Genomic DNA, 410 nt, shown 5'->3' on the forward strand with positions numbered 1-410 from the left:
TTTCTGTCCTGCTGTTATGAACCTCACAGTCTGACTTCCTGTCTATATAAAACTGCTTTGCGATTAAAGTACTGAATCAATCAATCCATCAAAACTGATGTATGAAACAGTTAAAGAAGAGTCACAGGTCAGGGGTGTTTTAAACTTGTAACAGTGTTATAGTTGTAACTGGGTCAGATTTGGTTTGTGGTCTGCTTAGTCTTTGCCACAGATGTCATGATCGCGCCTGAACATCTGAGTTCATGGTATATATATATTCTTTCAGATTACAAGTCTGACTCTCTAACCCAGGGATCCTCAAATATGGCTTTCCTGTAGAGTTTAGCTCTAACCCTAATCAAATACACCTGAGCTTGCTAATCAATGTCTTCAGGATCATTAGAAAGTCACAGGTAGGTTTGTTTGATTAT

At 38.3% G+C, this 410-nt stretch overlaps 1 protein-coding gene across 2 annotated transcripts in view; it reads left to right on the forward strand.

Moving 5' to 3' along the window:
• LOC107707342 (uncharacterized) overlaps window positions 1-410 on the forward strand; it is an 8,966-nt gene that overhangs the window by 369 nt on the left and 8,187 nt on the right. The window lies entirely within an intron of this gene.

This window comes from Sinocyclocheilus rhinocerous, unplaced genomic scaffold, assembly GCF_001515625.1.
Source record: "Sinocyclocheilus rhinocerous isolate Xijiao unplaced genomic scaffold, SAMN03320098_v1.1 scaffold1316, whole genome shotgun sequence".
In the NCBI taxonomy this organism is placed as follows: Eukaryota; Metazoa; Chordata; class Actinopteri; order Cypriniformes; family Cyprinidae; genus Sinocyclocheilus; species Sinocyclocheilus rhinocerous.